General features: G+C 39.8%; 1 long non-coding RNA gene across 1 annotated transcript in view; it reads right to left on the bottom strand.

Moving 5' to 3' along the window:
- The window catches only part of LOC108446050, a 16470-nt gene extending 5503 nt beyond the window's left edge, over positions 1 to 10967 (bottom strand). Inside the window, exons 1-2 of the long non-coding RNA XR_001861160.1 lie at positions 10649 to 10967; positions 2933 to 2980 (exon numbers count right to left, since the gene is read on the bottom strand). This is a non-coding gene — a long non-coding RNA (uncharacterized LOC108446050). The remainder of the gene's footprint in view (positions 1 to 2932; positions 2981 to 10648) is intronic.
- Positions 10968 to 21350: the final 10383 nt, after the last annotated feature.

Genomic DNA, 21350 nt, shown 5'->3' with positions numbered 1-21350 from the left:
CCTGCTGAGAAAGGGAATGTCACTGTTGTCACTGACCTGTGGCTGTAAGAGGCACATGATCAAGAACTTATTAATTACAACATTAAATGCCAAATATATGAGATACCACAGACATTTTATTGGATGTGGGAACTAATCAACTTGCTACTGAAGTAATTCAATTCTGTGCAGGTTTATTATTCAAGCACTTTAAAGCTCAAGGAATGACAGCTGATATATATGGAGGAAAACTAAGAGAGACAGCAATAGTTCTTTTTAATTGTATTTATTGTATTGGATAAAAGTGATATACAGCTTTCCTTTCTGGTCTTGAAGTGATTTGTCTCATGCCTAATTATCACTTAACTATCAATGACCAGGATGGAGAAAGAACAGCCATGCTGAAAACCAGTGTTCAGAGTGAGTTGGCTGCAAGGCACAGGTGCCCTGCCAGCTTTAGGTTATCCAGCCTCCAGCACCTACAGGTTTCCAGCAGAGCAAAGAAGCAGCCAAGGTGAGGTGTCCCCTCAGTGCCATTACAGGCAGCAGCTGCCCATCCCCAGGCTGGGCTCCCCAGGCAGGAGATGAGCACTAAATGTTTAATTTAGCTCCTGGTGCTTTGGAAGAAGCGGGTGCATGCTTTTGCCTCCTTGCACACGGAGAAATTTCTGCAGCCGAACTTGTATCTGGCTGTCCAGGGATCAGTGCTGTGTGCTGATGGGACCAGTCAGCCTGGCAAGCTGGAGCCCCCTTGTCAGCTGAAACTGTGTTTTCCACAGTCTTTGTTTGCTTGTGAAGCATGTGGGATTCGGTTAGGTACACAAAAGAAAAACCTGCTGAATTATGTACCTCTGAAAGTACAAAGATCTCCTGTTTGTGGAGCACAGACGACCATCTCAGTAGGACAGGATTCTTGGTGGCAGATTTTTACTTTTTTCCCCCCAAGGAAATGTATTACATGGTGTAAGAAACCGTGCAACTTAGTGAAAATGGAAAGATGCTCATGTTCTGGAAGGATGAACTGGATGGTGTCTTCACAGATGATGCATCTCCTTCAAATGGGAATAATATGGCTTTATAATAGACTAAACCAGACAAATTGATTCTTCCCCAGTCCTCAGTGACTGGATGGTTATGATTTGAATTCATTATAACATTTCTGATTTGTACTTTGTTTGAAAGCGAGATATGTCCTTGGCTTGGGAATGAAGCTTAGCTGGAGAACATGCCTTTACTTAGCCTCTGAAGCTGAAATTGTATATAAAATGTTTTATGTTTTGCTTTTGATTTTGAAATGCAGACTTCATTTCTGTTTACCCTAAGTTCAGTCATTCATGATCATATTGATACAAGTATTAAAGTCGTGGTAACAGAGTCAGTTTGGGGTTTTTTCTAATGTAACTTGAAAATCCCCTATTGTTTTTCATCTAGTATGGTAGTAGAAGGACTGAAGTTTTGTTCAAGGGCTTTTGGGTTGGTGGTTTTTTTTTTTGTTGGTTGGTTGGGGAATTTTTCGTTTGTGGGTTTTTGTTTGATTGTTTGGTTTGGTTTTTTCTTTGTAATGCAGTAGCAAGTCCAGAGACACCAATAAAATATTTTTTTTCCCTTATATTATGGTTGCTCAGCTCTATTAGTATAGAACATCCATTTGTTTGCTGTCCAAAGATTTTCTAAAAGAAAATAATTATGGTATTTGTAGATTTTTCATTCTTTTCATACTGATTTAAATATAAAACCTCTTTAAAAAATTTATAATCCTCTGTGTTTACAGTGGGTTACCAAATTATTCCTCATGTTAGTACCTGAAGCCTTACCTGTAGATCAGGTAGGAGTTGGGAAAGAAGATGAATATTCACAGCAGCATTTAAGGCTGCATAAAATCCTTGTGGCGGTTAAGTCATATGCTTGCACAGATTAGCAGTGTTAAAAATAAACTAGAGAACGATAAGCAAATTTTTTTAACTGCTTTTTACAGGTGATTTAACCACAGGAAACAAGGAGGACGTGCTAGCATAATTAGATAAGCATTTCACTTGTAGTTAACAGTGGTAAATGCAGTGATACCAGCTAAGTTTTGAGCTGGAATTTTAGGCAGTGTGCTAGCAAGGGGAAGTGTACCCACAGGGATGTTCCTGTTACTCATTCCTAATGGAGCTTGGCTAAGGCAAGGCAGTGGATGTCATCTTCCTGCAGTGCCTCCTGGCCAGAACCAGCAATAAAAATACACAATAGATTTAATGCAGCTTGGCTGTCCTGTGACCAGTAAGTTTGCCATAGGCAGGGGCACAAAGTGCACTGAGCTTCTTCAGCCTTGCTCTTAAGGCTTTTCTTACCATAGTCTTATGTAGTGGGCATAAGCTGGGCTGAAAATTACCCACAGAACATAAGAAAATACAGAATAGAATAATGAAAGCCTATATACTACCAGAAATGTAAGCAATCTTGCACTGAAGTAGAATTCAAAAATGCATTTTTTAATTTAATACATTGTCTTAAGGATATGATTTTCTACTCCCCGAGTGTTTTCTATTTGACAGTGTCACAAGTTGTTACTCTTCTTCAAGAGAGCTGGAAGGCAAAAAGTTCTGGCCCCACTCTGAGGTATTTAACCAAGGCAGAGATCTTGATGATATTAGCATGGAGCAGTGTTGCTGTAGCCATGAATGGGTGAAGTTGATTACAGGAAAACTTAATATCTAAAGAAATCTAGCTATAAATTCTTTAGGTTCCAACCATCAGCATCTAATGAGTAAATTACAAATGAATTTCAATGAAAAAGACATACTTCAGTCACCCATCCAAAGAGTACAATCCAAAATCCCTCTAACACCAAAATCAGAACAACCACACAGACCTCTCTTTCATACAGTATTAGTTTCTTTCTAAATGGAAATGAGATTATTTCTGATTTATGTTGGTGATGTCTTGAGCAGGTCTGTACCCATTTGCTTACCTGGTTTACAAGAGGTGTATTTTTCCTCTGGGCCAAATGTTGTACTCCCTGTAAAACAAAGGTTATGGCACTAACACAAGCTATTTCCTTGAGGCCAAATTCTACCCACAGTTTCTTGAATGCAGATCACTAGCATTACACATGGGTAACTGAAAATCTGAATTTACTCTTGAGTGCTCAGTTCAGTCAAAATTATTTTGCAGCTTCCCTGCTGATGGCTAAGAAATCATCCAACCCCAGTAGTATAGCTACCTTTTATTCAGCATTCCCTTCACAAATATAGCATAAGGGCTGCTTATAAATATACATGCTTTTGTTGAAAATTGCTGTTGAAATTCCCTGCTTTGCATACTACAGGTATAGTGAAAGAAATATCTGAAAGCTCATAATTAACCATTCCTTTTGTTCAGACAATGCAAAGTGGACTAAGTTCTCAGACATTATATCCAAGATGCTATGCCCAAACTGTTTTCAGCTATTCTTCACACAATTTGATTGGTTTAGGGCAGAGCTGTGCTAGTTAACATTCCTGATCATCCTCATCGCTGCTGATGCATTGTCGTGTGCTTCTGACCAAATCCTGCCTTGCTCTGAGCACAAATAATTCAACTCCCCACTGTAAATCTTTTCTAATTGGGTTATTTTTGTCTTTTAATCTCTTACTCTGAGAGCCACTAATGATTTTGAACTGAGACATGTATAATCTGTAGCAATTTAGCTTATCTGGCTTTTTAAGACCACTTATTTTGCTTTTAATCTTTAACAACCCTGTTTGGATTTAAGACTATGTGCACTAAATGACAAAAGTAGAAGCAGATTTGGCATCATTATGCAGTTCTTAACCTGGTGCTGAGGCCTGCAACTGCAAAGCTTATGATGCCATCCATGACTGAATTTTAAAAATAAATTGAAATCAACTCCAAGACAAGAAAGGTTGAGAGCTTGGATGATAAAGGTAGTAGTGTGTCATATGTTCATTACTTGCTGTGCTGCTGTAACAAATATCAGACTTGGTGGTTTTCCCTTGCCTGTTTGAATTGGTAGCTTCAGCCTAATTTTCCAAGATGAAGTGATGTGGATTAATAGAATTTTTTTGAGTCTAACCTTTCATAGGTCCTTATGGACTGCAGGCTAAATCAAACAAACTGCTATTAGTGGACCTTGTTTGAGTAGCTATGCATAAATTTGTTTTAGTGGAAAACAACAGTGGGTTACCTCAGTCTCATACGAGAATATGATCACTACCTTGGGCAGTAATTGGAAATCAGAGTAGAAAGACCAAGGATTTAATTAATTTTCAGGATCCTACCATATTAGGTTGCTAGATGCTCCTTTACAATATGAAATATGGATATGACAGTCAAATAGAGTTTACAAGCCCTGGATATTTGTCACATGTTTGAAAGGGAAGGGCAGAATTATTTCACAATGTGTGACACATTACCCTCTAGTGCATGTCTGGGAGGTTACCGTGCTACAAACAGTTTTGATTAATCAACCATTCCTGTTAAGATGGGGTGTTTAGCAAAGCTGGAGAAATACTTCAAGTATGGAGGGCCCTTTACTAAAATGGGCTAAGAAGGATTTTCACAGCTGTGTCAGAATTGGTCAACCAGTGATTTGTTTTTTTATGAAAGGCTTGATTGCATCTAAGTGTGGAGTCATTTTTTGTGAAATGCAACAAGGGAAAAGAAGTTTCAGATGTGATGGTTTATTTAACCTTCCCACCACTTCTGCTCTGCACAGTCAGACATATGTATGTCCAAGAAACTTTGAGAACTGTGAAGGGTGTCAGTTCACATGAAACAGCACTTAGACATGTTTCCAATCCCACTGGATTTCAAGTCAAGCCTCTACTGAAAGAGCATTTTTTTGAGAAGGATGAGCATTTTCATGTTGCAGTTGCCCTCTGACTCCCTGGAAAAGAAAATTTCCCACACTGGTCAAATAGAATGGATGAATCTAGAGCAACTTCAGAAAAAGCAGTATAGATATGATGTAATGAGTTACTTATGCTGATCTATGGGGAATTCTACTGGTTTCTGACTGATCTAGTTATCTTTGAAAATCTCAGCTAAGTATGCAAAAAATACTTTAAGTAAACATGTGCAGGTTTAGATATTTACACTATGTGCAAAACCAGAATTACCTGTAAAAGGAAAGAGATTGTCCTGAAAAAAAGTAATTTCTTTCTCTTTTGCTACTGTAAGTCTGTTAAGCGTTAACATGGACTAAGTTCCTGTTGTTGGTAATTTTACAATGGCTTTGAATTAGTGTGGGCTTGAGTAGTGCAGGGAGTGTGACAGTGTCAGGCACGTGGGGATGTGGTGTGCTCCCTCCCTCACTTGCCTGTCCTACAGCTCCTGACAAGGCAAGCTGAAGTGCTGCTGACCAGGGACTGGGAAACTGTTCAAATGGCTTTCTGGGCTGGGGAAGACTTGGGGAAAATGTGTTTGTGGGGAAATAAATGCATCTGTCCATTACCCTGCTGCTTTGTTCTCAATGATTATGACAAAACACAAATTGCCTCTCATCCTAAATCCATGTTATTGCAGGCTTTCACTGGATTGATTCCTTCAAATTCCAAATCTGTTGGAGTTGTTGGGTGAGAGAAGTAGGAAAAAGAAAAGGCAGGAAGTGTTTTGGGTTTTGCTAAGGTTTTTTTTTGTTTGTTTTGGGTTTTTTTATCAGCAGGTAAGCCTGATGATAATTCTGATTCAATGTGGTGCAAAGGCAGAGCACATGTGGACGTAACCCCTCCTGAGTACACCAGCACTGGAGAACTGCCTTGAGCTTTGAGGAAGACAAGGATATGTTCTTCATGCTTGAAACTCTCTGAAGCAGCTCAGAGAAACTGAGCTGTGCTGGTGACGACAACTGATTTTCAGCCCTTTCAGCACCTCTGCAGGCTCCAGCAGGGCATGGTGCTTCCACTGTCACCACACAGGCTATGCTTTCTTTCCCTCTCCATCCAAATTTATTTGCCTGTGTGGCAGAGACTTTTCTGAGGACTGAAGGCCTCTTATAAATGGCAGCTTTCACCCTGCTTGAAATCTAAGAAGCAGCTTAACTCCTGCCTTCTGTGCTCAGTCTCTTAACAAAGAAAACAAGTCTCATTCTGAATATCTCCCTTTTTTGCTGGAAGGTTCGCACACGTTAAAAATCCTCTGATTTAATAATATCTTTGGTCAGAGCTTAGTGTCTAAATTTGCTGGAAATAAGCAGAAAGACCCTTCTTTAAAATGGGAAGAAAGGTGGCTTAAGAAGTAGACCTTAATATTCTAGAGGCCTTTTTTATTAACTTCACATTTGAGGAAAAAAAAATCTTATGACTTATGTCAGGATCTTTTGTTCACTTAATGAATTTTTCAAGGTATTAAAAATAATTTGTGCAATGTGATGACTATTAAGCTAGTAGGTGAGGATGGGAGTAGAATGTAATTTCATTTAATATCCCATTTGAAATAAAAAGAATATTCTTAAAGGTTTTTTAAGAGAAGGAAATCTTTACCGATGTAGAAAAGAGCCTCATCTTTGCTGGAAACTAAGCCACACGACATGGCAATAACAGCTCCACAGGAAGAGTGGGAAGCATGTTGAAGATCAGTCTTTACATTTAACACTTCAAAAAATGAACCTCAGTGAAGACACCAGGCAGCCATGCTCCTTGCACATACTCATAATATATGTGTGAGGATATATAATATATGTATATACACACCTCACTCCTCCTCATCTTGCTAATTTCTGTGGGTGTTATGATTACAGACCAGGAGGAGATTAAACCCCAGAGCACAGCCACATGGTGGTTCTAAGAGAGTTTACTTTGGAAGTGTTAAATGGGTGATCTCCTATGTATGCAAATTAAAAGCTTCTGGGAGTACAGTGCATGCAATGAAAAGAAAATATAGCCTTCTGCAGATGGAAAAAGCTATCTTATTAGGAATTAATAACTGTCTCAGTCCTAGGGAAATAAGAGAAAATGGTGCATCTATTTCTCACTGCAGCAAAATGTAATTAACATGAAGGTCAGAGGGCAAGGACATAGCATGCAATTAAGTCTTCCTCAATCTTGCACTACACAGGTAAACACAATATAAGCTTAATAATGAACAAATCCTCTGGTATCTAGCACACATTTTGAGAGCTCTCATTTACATGAACTCTGTGGGGAATCTTGTTTCTTGCTATAGCATATTTTGCAGTTCTATATAGAAAATTTAGGAGGACTCTAAGGACATTTTCCTCACATCTTTCTTGAGGTTTGCTCTGATCCCCCTACCACTGAAGCATTGCTGTAGCTCATTTTTCTGCATGTTACCTGAGATTTCGTGCTACTGCAGATAAGGCAAAGCTGTAAGAAGACTGCTGCTAACATGTGAAAGCTGTGCTTTGAAGTGATAGTGTAATGAATATCTATGTTAGTTACTGCTGGATGCATCCTTTACCTTGCAGCTGTCAAGCTACTTTAGGGGGTGACACCTGATTTTTTAATTTGTATTTTTCTTGGACCAGGGCACTTGGTTGAGAATACGGTATTCATTACACGCCTGTCCACAAATGCGGAGTGGGAATGGATTCAGCTCTGACTGTGCTTTGAGCTGGAGGTTGGCGCAGATGACCTCCCAAGGTCACTTCCAACCTGAATTAATCTATAAGCTTAAGATTTGCATGCAGATCTCTGTTAGTTTTTTACAGTTCTTTTAGAGAAGAAAAATATTTCTGCTAAATATTGGACTTGACCTGCAGTATATTCAAGTTCTCAGAAGTGGTCTAGTTTTTATTCATGCCCCTCTGCCACTGCTTTATTTTCTCTTGTCTCACTTTCCTCCAAGAGCTTCCAGACTTGCCCTTGATTTCTGCCTCATAACAAATCTGACTAAGACCTGCTTCCCTTTTGCTTTCCAAACTCTCTCTTTTCTCTGTGGCTCTGAGCCCAGGGAGTAATATATAAAATGTTGCAAACCATAACAGGGAGACACAGCCCCTCGCAGGCATGGAAGTGGGATGCAGAGTTATGAAATAGCACCAGCAGAAAGGACTGAAATATTGTGAGCTTACCTTTCTGGGCAGCATCAGATAAGATTTATGCAAAAGGGCTCTCTGGACTTGGAAACATCAAGAAACAAATTAAAAGGGCAAATACATACACTAAATCATCCCCTAACCCCTCATGTCAGACCTCCCAACCTTATGCGGTGTATAACTGTGAATGGCAAGGTAGAACCTAATCTGAAAACTCTGTAGCCAGATTAAGTCTGAGTACAAAACTGACCTGGTTCATCTTTTCTGTCATCAGTGGTGGAGGCCCATGCAATAAATGCTACAGGATTTTTTTTTTTTTTTTTTTTCATGGACAGAGATTCCTTGGGAGCAGTCAGGACACTACAGTAAAGGGTCAATGCCCTTCTCACAGACAATCTATGAAAATCACTACCTGAAAGGGAAAGGCGGGGGGGATAAAAAAATTGAAAGGGGGACAAGGAAAATTAGTGCAGATAGTATGATTTTTCTCAAAATAGCTCTGGTTTTTGAGCTTTTAACTTGTAACCTTGGAGTAACAGTAGGTGATAATTTTGAAAATTGGGGGAATTCCTGTTCAGTCTAAATTCTCCTGAGATGAGAATAAAAGCTTCTGCAGAAAACAATTTTGGTCTCAATTAAGATGGAAGCACAGGGAGGAGAAGAAGAAAGACATTTTTGTCTCTTTTGAAAAAGGCAAGCCTGAAATTGAGGTAGTAGGTCCTATTTGGCCAGGCGTATGGGATGCGAGGCAGCAGGAGAGTAAGTGCCAGTGTGTGGTATGAGCTTACCCCCTTCACACTCCCATTTTCCAAATGATCAGACGTGAACTAAATTTCATGCACTCAGCTGCTAAAAAAGGTGGGGTTTTCTTTCCCAGGCAGTCATACTTTTTGCTGCTTCGAAGCAAGAAGAAATGAAGAGCCAATGTAGCAGCTAGCAAGGGGTAGTGCAGAGGGTGAACTGGGAGGTTACCTTTTGAGAAAAGGCCACAGCAACCCTGTGTGACACATCCACCTCTACCCTGGCCCCATCCTTGCAGCCTTGCCCCTGCTGTGCTGCCTTGGATCTTGGGGGAGCCCTTGTCTTCTACTTTGTGGGCTGCCAAAGGGGGCCAGTGCTGGAGGCCACCTCCCCTCTTGTGTGGGGTGTGCCCTGGCTGACTCCTTTCACTGGAAAGGCTGCAGGAGCTGCCAGAAAGGCACAGCAGCTCAAAGAATATGGCCCTAAGTGAGGCAGCAGCTCTGCAAAACCTTCCTTTCTTCTTTATCTTTCAGCCTCATTTATGCTTTCCATATATGTCAAAACATGTCAGATATTTCGAGCGTGATCTCTTGAGAACATGCTAATTCATGACTCCCTTAATATTCCAGCTCTTTTTATTGGATGATTGTGCTATATTTTACCCTCATCTTTTGCTCACTTGCTTTCTCTGGAATAAGTTGAGGTTATGTTTGTTTTCAGGGGTATGACTATATTTTGTCTGACAGAAAATAGGTGGTTAGTTTGAAATATCTGTTATTCTGCACCATCCCCCTTTTCTCCTAGAGAAAAATAGGGAGGTAGAAGATGATTGTACTGCAGTGCTTGCATTAGCAGGGACAATAGTACATGTACTCTTGGTTTACTGAATACTATGTACTAAAAGGATAAAAAAACCCCAAATGAATCATAAGTAATTTAAAAACAGAATCAGAGTAAAATTATAATGAGCTTGAGCAATCCCGAAGAAGGTAGCACAGATGGATTCAGTATTTCAAATTTAATGTGAGAAAATGTTTTCTTGAACTTGTGGATTTGGTGGGGAGACTGAGATGCTTTAATATTAATAATCTGCACATAGCTGCATTGAACAAATGGTGATAGGGGAAATAACCTTACCTATATGCGGTAGTGCACATAATGAGACTGGTATTTACAGTTCTTTAGACCTATATTAATTTTACAGAGGAAATCTTGTCCTCTTTTTTCCTTCTGTGTCGGTATTTGCAATTTAATATGATCACTAAGAGCAAAATGAGACTCCTGCACATACAATTTTGCTGTGGATCTCCTAGCTGAAGAATGATGGTGATAACCTGACCAAGTTTTTAATTTTTGCATGCAATCAAAGTTCAGTTTCAGTCATTTTGCTTATAAAATGAACAATGATATTAGGGAATGTATTTTCTTCATTGTGGTTCAGACATCATTCTGAGATAGCTGAACAGAAGTGTACTGTACTTGTTATCTGAATGTGGTGACTCAGAAAAGGCATTAATAATAACTGAGCGGTTTTATTCTTATACTGACTGAGGGACTTGTGCCTGCTTGTTTTATCAGAAAGAAAAAAACCTGCATCTGACTGGTACGAATTTTGCCTGAACAAAAACTACAGGTTGCAGTCCAAATGAGATTATTTCTTTCAGTGCATATTGGTTTCATTTTCTAAAGTTTCTATGTTTTGAGAGCACGTACAGGAGTGACTTTAATTTGAGGCTTAAAGTTACTGCTTTGGGAGACCAAGCTGCTGCGGTGATTGTTGAGCTCTCATGCATTTGTTAGAGCTCTGCTCTGTTACCTACCTGAGATCTTGGAAGTTGTTAGTGTTTATCTGAAGTCCTGGTGAATAGTGGGGAGGCTTTTATGCAACAGAGAGGAGGACAAATAGCAGCTGCATTCATAGAAACTTTTGCTTCACGTAAGGGCACTCACCCATGACAGCCGTTCTCCACCCTGGCACAGGACAAAGGTCTTGCTAATGATGCTGCCATCCAGTGCTCTGAAGGCTGTGGGCACGCTGTATAACTGCAGGTTGGCAAGGTCACGACACGATTAACCAAAGCTGTCTCTCACATCTCAACTGACCTCAATTCCAAAGTGGAACTCGCAGCGAGTCCTTGCTCCCTTCGGGCGCTGATCAGCTCTCTTTAAGTGTGTGGGAACGCAGGGTTTCCTGTAGCACAATTCACAAAATGTATTGCCCAATGTGTAGAAATTGGAGAAAACTGCAAAAATTGCTATATTTACGACAAAGATGTGCTTTATCACTTAAGTATTAAGTATTTCCTTTTAATCTATATGTTTTTAAGTATGTGCAGTAATAGATCTTTCTATGTATAGAGGTTTCTGGCAGATATATATGTTCAACTAGTTCATGCAAATCTCGGCAAAAGATATTAAAAATGGCTGTTTATAAATATAAATAGCCGAAGCAGGTATTTGCTTTACCATTACTCCACCTACTGGTATTGTGCTAAACTGACTGAGGTCTCAGAGCTTAATAAAATAAAGGAAATACAAGTATCCCCAGAGCATGGGCACTGAGTGATTAATTAAACAGCAATTTTGGGCAAGGATGGTTTTAAGGAATAAATCATGATTTATTTTGGATGGGTGGAGGTTGCACTACACCCTTCTGTCTATAAATACGTTTCCTTCCCGTTAAAAATATTTAAAACTTAATTTGAGAGGAGTCAATATTATAACACATGTATCTATATATTTATAACAGGAATGTGTGCACATATATTATTTGAATAATAGTGTAGAATTACCTTAGAACAGTAAAATATCAATTAAGTCTTCCAAAAGCCGCAGCAATGTGAGTAAATAGAGTATGACAGTGTCTGAAAAATTACAGCAGGGAAAACAAACACTGTCACAAATGGACTATGAGCAGCTACTTGGGGCTGAAGTTTACAAGAGATGATTTCTTATCACAGTGTAGTTGCTGGAGGAGCCTGAGCTCCAAGATGTGTTTCAGACAGCCCACAGAAGCTGTCAGTTCTGCGTGTCACATGGTCTGTGTTCAAGGGCAGTGGCTGCTTGTGAGGTCTAAATGAAATCAGGTAAATCAAACACAACTGGAGGGCCACCCTGGGCTCTGCAGCAGAAGAGAAAATGCAGCAGCAGTGTTTTGTTTTCAGAGGGTCTGTAGCTCCAAGATAGTTTGTGGTTGCCTGGTTTTTCATTCTTTCCACCCTCCCTGCACTAAAGTAATGCATCCTTTTGCTGGAGCTACCATAAAGAGCCCACCATGCAGTGAGACCTGTGGGAACCTCCTTCATCAGCAAATTTCCTGGACAAACTTAACCTGCTTTTTAATGTTAAAAAAAAAAACAAACAAAAAACTTAGTCCACTGCTGTCTGGAAATCTTGCCTGTAATATATGTGCCCATCACAAAATCCATGTCATAGATACGCTCATGGCCACTGCCCTCATTTGCTGCTTATTGGTTACCATCTTGATAGTCATATTTTCTTACTAGGTGCTAAGAAATTTCCTTCTTTTTAGCAAATTTTATAGCAGTGTAACTATGCAAAACAGAAGTTCTCCATTTCTGTGGCATGGTTTCCTGCAAAGGCCTGGTAGTGAACCTTTTCCTCTGTTTTTGTAGTTGAAAGTGTGACGAGGGCGCAGTCAACTTTTACTCTGCTGTACCACCTGGCACCAACTGCAAAAAGAATCTTTTTAGAGTTGGTTTAAGGGCTACTTATTTTTCTTTTCTGCAGAGGACTGCATGCATGCAAGGGCAAAGCAAAACCTGATCTCTCCACCAAAGGGACCTGGAATCCATGATGGATTTCCCTGCTGGCTGTAGCCACGTAACTCATTAAAACCAGACTTCTTACCTCGGCCTAAATCAAGGGTGAAGAGGACATTCTCCCTGTTGTGGGTCTAGGTGCATTGGTCTTCTGAATACTGATTAACAGTAGAGAAATGCAGGTACCTGGAGCAAATGGCAGGCACACTCCACTCTGTTCAGGTTCTCACCCATACGACAAATCCCAGGACCCTGGAATATGTTCTGGTGCTGTATTCTCCTCTTCTTCCTAGCTGCTCATGTATTTCCTTTAGTTAACATGTCTGGAGGTTTGGGACAGGAACTGGCACTCAATTACCCTGGAAAGCTGCCCAGAGAGGGTTAGGAAGAGAGAGACCTGAGGAGAGGAGTGTGCAAAGACTCCTCTGGAACAGAAAAATGCACCTTCTTTACCCCTGGGAGGAAGACTGCAGGCTGAGCCTCAAGGAGGGAGCAGTGCTTTGGGAGATCTCCTTCCAGGAGGAAGCAGGGAGGGCTAATTAGGTGAGTTTGCTCCTGTTCCGTGCTGCAGTGCTGAATTGGCACTGATTCTCAGCACTGCAGAGGTTAAGAGGCACAGGTCTGAGTGGTCGTCTAAGGGATAGGCAATCAATGCCGAGCAATGCCAGAGCCAGAGAGCTCTCACCTGTGGATTCCTGAAGGAAAAAACCCTCTTGGCTGAGCATGGTCTAAAGTGAGATCTTTTTCTGAGGAGCACAGAAACACTGTGTGCTGAATACAAGAGGATCAATGCAGTTGGTTGCTAGTATCTTGATTAGGGATGGATGAACTAGTTTGGATAAAACAACCGGTCTGACCGTGCACAGACCAGTTGAGATTCAGCTGACCTTGAATTTGGAAGGGTCAAAGCAATATAAACCTCGTATTATTACTTTCATTCTTACACATTGCCATTTGTCTGTAGTTCCTGGCTGCATCAACACAGCTGAAAAACAGTGGAAGGATGGCACATTTCTTGGCTGACCAAAAAAGAAAGAGGTCACTTGGTCTCCGTATCACCAGACACTTTTCCAGACAAGAGGTCTTTTTCTCTGAAACCCAAGCACACGTCAAGAAGCGTGAACATTTGTCACTTTCTATTGTATTTAACATAGAGAAGTTAAGAGAAAAGTGCCAATAACATCCCTACCCCCCTGATAGAGCTTTCTGAGGTATCTGTGAAGAGGAGGTTTGTCAGGGCTGGAGCACTGAAAATTTCCACGTGGCCCCTTGCCAGTGTACTCTCAACATGCTCAGAATGCACAAGGCACTTTGCATGTCACAGCCACGGGGAGGTGGAACTTCTTGCTCGGTCATGTAAATGACACCTTGGCGATGCTCAGCGCTGTGGCTTTTGGATTTTGATTTAAAGTGAGCAGCCACCTGGCAGTTGTGCTGGAACATGTGTTTTCTGAAAATGAGTCTCAGTATTTTGCACAATAAAATATTAATTTTGTTCAAAAGATCCCTTAAAATACAGTAATAAATAAAGTTGAGTATTCTTATTGAATATATACATGTAGGTCTTTTTTCAGAGTCTTTTTTAATTTTGTGAAGATAGAACATGGAAAATCCTCTTCTGCAGCCTTTCATTTAAACCACGGCTAATCTTTGGAGAACTATATTTTACAGTGAAAGCTGCTATTTAACATACATAATAAGTTGGGGTTTTTTTCCCTTTAATTGCTCAGAAGGGATTGTTTCCAGTAAATTAAAATTTCTTTGACACCAATTATTTGGCAATATGAAGATGTAGTATTTTACTTTCATTTAATTTCCTCTAAATTAATCTAATGATGATTAGATTTAAATAATAAAAATAATGAGATGTTTCCCCCTCTAAATTACTTCTTTGTCATGTGTGTTTCCCTTTGTATTGAACTTGGTGACTTATTTGCTTTTAGTAGTTCTGAAATATCCTGACACTAATTACATTTTGAAATATAACCTTCCAACTATGTTGCTTCTGTTTTTCACTCATTTCAGATTGGTTTAGAGGCATTGACTTGTTATTTTATTGCTGAATATTGAAGCTGAGAGCCACATTACATATATCAGTGTGCTTTCTTTTCCATCTTTAGCTTTGTTAATTAAATTCTCTATTCTCTATATTGCTCATGATTTGTAATGTTTGTTCCCAAATCCCAGGCACTGCGATGTGAAATCTATTCAATATAAATATTTTATTTGTCCAAATTTTTTTTCAACTAGTTCAGCCATAATCTCTAGTATTTTCTTTCCTTGTAGTGTACTAAACAACCATTACACTACCTAGAAAATCAAAGGGAAATATTCTGACTACTCCATGCAAAAATCAAAGATTAAGCATTTATTTCTCCTGCTGCTAGTAAATACATAGAGAGTTGCATTATTAGGGTTTCTGGGCTATATGTGACACAAATATAGCAGATTACATAGCATAAAGCAGCCCAACAGATGAGCCCAGTCTTCCTTCTGGCTGAGCATTGGATATGGGACAGACTCCAGGACTAAGAATGGTAGGGAGTTACAAATAACTTTTTATTCTTCACTTGTAATACATTTAATACACAGGGGAAAATATTAGCATGTTTCAGGCTCCATGCATTGTAGCCTAAAGCTATAAACAAGTGAAGACAATCACAGTGGGTCAGACCAAAAGTTCATCTGATGCTGTATTCTGACCCTGGAGGAGCCTGTAAGTGAATGTTTAGGCAAGAGTAAAAGCAGAGTAAAGGTGAGGGAGGTTTCCATTCAGTATTTCTACAGCTCTCCAACTGCTTTTAGTCAGGGAAATCTATATGCAAGTCTACTTCCTTCTGCTTATTAGCTGTCAGTGGATGGTCTGCCTCCTTTTGAACCCAGACTTTGCATCCCACAGCATGTGTGAGGTGTCCTGCAACCTTAATTTCATGCCCCTGGTTCTGATCTTATTACGAAGAAATTAATCAGTTCATTCCTAGCTACTCTTTTCTTACCAGCAATGATACTGTAAATTTTTCTCATATCCTCCATCAGTCACTTAATTTCCATGGCAGAGATTGTGAGCTTAATTGTGCCCTGTACAAAAGCTGTCCTACATCTTTGATTTTCCACAGATTTTTTTTTTTCCCACATATTTCATGTTACTTTATTTGTTCTGAGGTTAAGGAATAGCCAACATTCAAGATACAGGTGTACCATGGGTTTATATGATGGAATTATGGAGTTCTCAGTTTCATTCTCTCTTCATTTTGAAGTAGTTTCTAACTATGATTTGTCTTTTTCCACTACTATTGAGCACTGAGCAGGCATTTTCAGGGCATTGTCTATGACAATTGAAAGATCACGCTCTGAAGCTGCAACGCTCAGCTCAGCAGCCATCACTTTGAACGTGGAGTTGAGATTATTTTTCTTCTGTCTGAATAACTGTACTTTTACCTATATTGAACGGCATCTGACATTTTATTGCTCAGCCCCTTCTCAGCTCAGTCTCATAATATCCTTCTGCAATTTTTCATGAGCCTTGTCCTTCCTACTTTAATAACTCAGTACCATCAGCAAATTTTGTCAGCTCACCACTGGCCCCCTTTGGGAGGCTATATTTATGGCCATATAGAACAGCAGGGGTCCCAGGGAAATTCCACGGATGATTTTCTTTCACTGCTTGAGACCCAGTCATATTACATCTTCTTCATCCCATCGTTAAGCCAATTATCGAGCCAGGATTTTTTCCCTTGCATGTGTCTGTCTAGTTCCCAAAAAACCTTTTTCAAAGACCTTGTTGAAAATTTTTGTAAAGGTAAAATAGTTATACATGGTCTTTATCTAGATTTGTGCTGAAATCCAACAATAAGAACCCAAATAGGTTTTTAAGGCACTGCCTCTTTGAAAAGACACGTTGCCTTTTTCCAAGTAGCTCACGTTTGTTCAAGTTTCTATTCATGTTGTCTTTTATTAAGGCTTTTACTAATTGGCCATGTACAGGCATCAGACTTCCATCTCATTCCTTTGACATATTTTCTTTGACTTCATTTTGTCTATTTGACTTCATTTTGTCTATTTTTATCTTCACATATGTCCTGGTTTGAGAGACAACATATTAGCAGAGTTTTAAAGAAGTTTATAATCCACTGTTTGTCTGCTTCATCCTCAAGTTCCCTTGAAACTCCTGTGTGGACACCATCTGGTCCAGGTGAGCCCCTACTGTTCATGTTGCCCATTTGTGACATGACTTTTCCTACAATTATTTCAATTTCTTATGGACCCTCTGACAAGTCTCTCAGTCAAAAGGACTTCAGCATGGTGGTCTAGAGTATTTTCCAGATTAACAGTGGTGTTAAAAATTAATTTGGCTTCTCTGCTATGTTTGTACCTTCCTTGAGTGTGCTTTTTGTTGCCTTATTTATTGATCACACAGTCATTTTGTTCATTTCTTGTCCCTGCCAGAGGAAAGATTTATTATTGGGGTTTTTTACATGTTTTTATTGAGTCTGTCACTTTGATTTTTGTGAGTATATGTGTTTTCATCAGTAGGACTCAGCCTGTTCGAAGGTAGACTTATCTCAAACCCTACTGCCTTCTTCCTGCTCTTTTAGAGGTGTTTTTAAGAGGGTTTATATGTGTTCCAGAAAACAGTGTGTATTTCCTGGGATGTTCAGTTTGTTTGACATGCAGTTGCCATGACTGTTGAGTAACCTGTGACAAAATCTGCACAAGCAGTTAATTTTTTCATCAGATATACAGAGCAGCCTATAAGTGGTGTTTATGTATTTTTTTCAAATTAATCCATTTGTAGTAGAGCTAGTAAGAAGAATCTAGAATTCTAATCAGGTGATTTCTTGTTAATTTGAATCAGTATATAAACAAGCTTTAAATGAAAAGGGATATGGAAATCATTCAGCAAGGAAGACCCACAGAGACTTCTACGATTGCTGTAAACATGAGGGATTCCAGATGGGGTCCCCCATAGGAGCTAATATATGGAAACCTGAACATTGTGCAGGTTCTGTAAGAATTCAGTAGACTGAAGATGCTATTTTTTTCCCTCTGTTGCTTAACTATCTCATTGTAACTTAAAAAAAAAAAAAAGATAAAAAGAGGATAAATATTGTCAAGGTTAAATTCCTGCCTTGTCACAACTTAAAAATTATTGAACACCTCTGGCAGCTCCACACAATATCTTTTTTTCTAAGGTATGTGATGAGTAAGGAGGCCATACCATGGGCGATCGTTCCCTCTGTTTTGGGAGGCTGTTTTCAACTGGAATGTCACATATTATATTGTCAGTTGCAGAAATTATTCATAATTTCTCGGGAATGCAAAAGAGATTGTTTTGTGATTTTGATTCCAGGAGAGAGAATAGGGGAGAGGGATGAGAAGCAGTCCTGGAGTCCAAGGTTGTGGGAACAAAGGATTGGGAAAGGCTCTTGTGCAGGGGATGGGCTAAGAGAAAAATGAAGTGGAAAGGAAGTGTGCTATCCCCTCTGGGGAAAGAGAGAGAAGTGAGCCAAGAGTCCTGAAAGCAGCACTGCTAATGAGGAAAGGGATGAGAGGATGTGGTAACAGCACCCACCTCCTGTTATCTACAGCCATCTCTCAGAAAAGCACTTTAAAGAGGAGCTGGTTGTTCAGACTTATTAGCCCTCAAATCAACTTAAGGAGTCTTGCCTAATCTGAATGGATAAATCTGAAATCCAGAAGGTTTCTTTCAATCCAGATACAAATGCTTCCACAACCACAACCTGAGATTTGTTTAGTTTGTTCATTTACTTGACTTGTTCTCTTAAACAGAATAAAGATACTTCATAAGCCTGTGAACAGAGACATCACTCAATGAGAAGTGAATGCCTAAACTTCTACAGCGTGAACAATGGCATCAGTAATTTTTGGATATGTTGGTTATTGAACACCCAAGTATGCAAAAATCTTGACTGTGGCATGAGGATGAGCAGGTCTGCCCTGTTAATAAAATGCCACCTTTAAAAATAGACATTATTGTCTTTTTTTTGGCCTGCAGAAAGTTAGATTCTCATGTTGAATATTGTCAATGGCTGTCATGTTCCCTCTGCAACATGGGAGAAGGCTAAAGATCATTAATGTAGCTCTCAGCTGAGGAATAGTTAAGTGCCATGATGCTTCATTTTTGTCTCTGGTTTGATTTAGTGTTTTGCTTGGGTGTAGTTGATACCATAAGTGTTAGGAGTTTTGTAAACGGAACTATAGAGGCTTTAATTAGTCCTAGCCACATCAAAATTAATTCCTATCAGGGCACCTCAAACCCTTGTTCATTTTTGTGCCCCTCACTGCAAAAAAGACACTGAGGTGCTGGAGCAAGTCCAGAGAAGGGAACTGAGGTGAGGAAGAATCTGGAGCACAAGTGTTATGAGAGGCTGAAGGTTCTGGGAATGGTTAGTCTGGAGAAAAGGAGGCTCAGAGAGGACCTTATCATTGTCTACAATTCCCTGAAAGGAGGCATGGTGAAGTGGGGGTCAATCTCTTTTCCTAGATAGCAAGGAAGGATGAGAGGAAGTGGCCTCAAATTGAACCAGGAAAGACTTGTATTGGATATTAGGAGAAAAATTCTTCACTGAAAGGGTGGTCAGGCATTGGAACAAGCTGCCCAAGGAAGTGGTTGAGTTACCAACCTGAAAGTGCTCAAGAAATGACTGGACATGGCACTTGGGGACATGGTTGAGTGGTGGACTTGGTGATCCTAAAGGCTTTTTCCAACTGTAATAATTCTATAATTTTCTGAAAATTTAAATGAGGTAAAATGCAGAGTGAAGCAAGAGAAGCAGAGACAAGCAAAATCCTTCTCAAGGCAGTCAGTGAAGTGCTCAGTAGCTAACATGGAACAATATACAGCATTTCATTGATTTGATTTAATTTTATTGGTAAAACAAAGCCTTGTGTATGTGTGTAAACTACATTTCTGCAGGTTAATCTTAGGGACACGTATTTGTAAGATATATAATTAATGGGAGCATCTATCAACTGTAAAATCAGCAGAAATATACATACTTCATAGAGAATCATTCTCACTCCTGTGCTATTCAAGAGATAAGAGCTGAAATTCAGCTTGGAGAGAGACCCAGGGGAGTAACGTGCCTTGGAACTTTATGTACAGGAGCAAGAACAAGTCCCATTTCAATGGAAAGTCCTCTTGCAAGGTTATGTTAAAGAATGAGGTCATTCCACATTTATTCAAGTTAACAGAGCGCTCCAAAAGCTCCTGAAGAATATGAAGTATAAGATTAATTAAAATACCAGGGAGAGGTGCTTCTGTCTGGAAGACGAATAGTGCAACTTATGCAGGGGCAGCAGCAGGCAGGCTGTCAGTTTTCTACTTGGAAAAGAGTTTTCTCTGGATTTTCCAACTTTCTTTATAGATAACAGAGGTAACTGCAAAAGTAGAAAGTAGTGCAGTAGCATCAACAGATGCCTGCCAACAATGCCATGTTTGCATACATTGAAGGCACCTACTTACCCTCTTGCTGGTAATGTGCTGATTTGTAGTTTAAGCTGGCATTAGGCACCCGTTGGATTTCATGCGTAGATAATGAGGAACTCAGAGAATTGGCAGCTCGCAGAGATAACACAACAGTTCCTCTGCAAAGGGCTCTCTGTTGGCATTGCAGCTTGGCAAGCAGCACTGCTTTGGTGGAGAAGGGTTGCACAGCTGAAGCATGGCCCCAGGTCTCTTGTTCCCATGCCTGGCAGGATGCACATGCTTTTGGGATGACCTGCAGCGATGAAAATCAAGTTCTGAGGCTTCACTGGCAGTGCTGGCTCAGTGCTCAAAAGTGGGCTCCTGCCCAGCCTCTTGATAGGCTTCAGAGGAAGCTGCTTACTGACTCCTCCAGCAAAAAAAGGCAAATTTCACGTTCATGCTAATCTAAATTTTTAGAGACGTGGCAGAGGAAAAGGGGTGGGAGAGAGAGAAATTTTCATGTCACCTTCACACAGACTGTTGATAAGGAAAGGCTGATAGACTAATCATAGCCAACGAAGCCTCACCGGTCTCTTCTGGAGGATGAGTTAATTAAAACCTTGTGTATTTATATTTCACCTCAAATTCTCTCCCTCTCTCTCTCCCCCTAATTTTTTATACATCTTCAGTGTCAAATTAATGTTAGTAAGTGCTCCTTTTCATACAAGATCAAAGCACTTGCTTGTCTTGTCTTGTGTTTTCCTGCATTAAATCTTACTAGGATTGGTGTACCTGGTATATGGGTTCTGTGACTACTGCTGCTCATAAAATACTAGAATCTTATTTTAAGAAACCTAAAGCCAAGGGATTCACTTGCTTCCAAATATTTGGTTTCCTCTGAATAAAGGACTAAAAGTTGCTGTGTAGGTTCTTGGACTTTCCCTTTCTCTTTTCTCTGTTTTTCTCTGCTTTTTTAAGGTAACTTTAATTTGCCTTCTTTGCATTTGTATATAACATTTTTTACTTGCTGTCCTCTTTCCCCTTCTAAAAGGATCATTGGACAAGGTTGGATTAGCCCCAGAATGTTGCCACTCCTTTTCACATGGAGATTACACACACAATCATTGAGTAATGATCTTCTAAGCTTCCTCGAAGCGAGGTGTGGATGAGAATCGTTGTGGTGACTGGAATATGATTAGAGAACAGTGTTCCTTATCAGTTGCAAAGAGAAGGATAAAAGATTGGAGTGTCTAGACTTGAATTGAGGAAAAGACACTACATTTCTACATGTCTAGAAAATCATCTTCAACCTAAAGGGCTCTTACAAAACAAGGAGAAGGACCTTTTATGTAGACAGATAGTGACAGGACAAGTGGGCGTGGTTCTAAACTGACAGAGGGCAGGTTTAGATCAAATGTTGGGAAGAAATTCTTTACTCAGA

This window comes from Corvus brachyrhynchos, unplaced genomic scaffold, assembly GCF_000691975.1.
Source record: "Corvus brachyrhynchos isolate BGI_N302 unplaced genomic scaffold, ASM69197v1 scaffold152, whole genome shotgun sequence".
NCBI lineage: Eukaryota > Metazoa > Chordata > Aves > Passeriformes > Corvidae > Corvus > Corvus brachyrhynchos.
The sequence above is the reverse complement of the archived record's forward strand: the minus strand, read 5'-3'. Positions and strand labels throughout refer to the sequence as shown.